We start from the raw sequence: 329 nt of genomic DNA on the forward strand, positions 1-329 counted from the left end.
TGCTGTGACCTCAGAGACGGATGTGTTCACCTCACACACTCTTTAGTGTGAACTGAACACTGACAGTTCAGATGGTGAAGCAGGTGTCAGTGTAGTACAGCTCATGTTCATTGGTTTTATTCACAACTTCATTGTTGTCATTGAAAAGGTGTTTAATAAAGAAACCTGTGATTAAATTGTACTGAGTGTTTCTTCATATTTACCATCTGCCTCATGATGAATCTAACAGTCACTTTGGTGAATCAGTGTTTTCATTGTAGAGATGTAAAATAATCCTTCATAGCTCAGTGAGGACGGAGCAACAGTCTGACAGGTCGACTGGAAGCTGT

The 329-nt window shown here is 40.1% G+C and overlaps 1 protein-coding gene across 1 annotated transcript in view; it reads right to left on the minus strand.

Annotated features, from left to right (window-relative positions):
* The window catches only part of ptprt (protein tyrosine phosphatase receptor type T), a 314,644-nt gene that overhangs the window by 2,834 nt on the left and 311,481 nt on the right, over positions 1–329 (minus strand). The gene's annotated exons all lie outside the window — the stretch shown is intronic.

This window comes from Seriola lalandi, unplaced genomic scaffold, assembly GCF_002814215.2.
Source record: "Seriola lalandi dorsalis isolate HSWRI2012SDOR001 ecotype SW California unplaced genomic scaffold, Sedor1 jcf7180002054957, whole genome shotgun sequence".
NCBI lineage: Eukaryota > Metazoa > Chordata > Actinopteri > Carangiformes > Carangidae > Seriola > Seriola lalandi.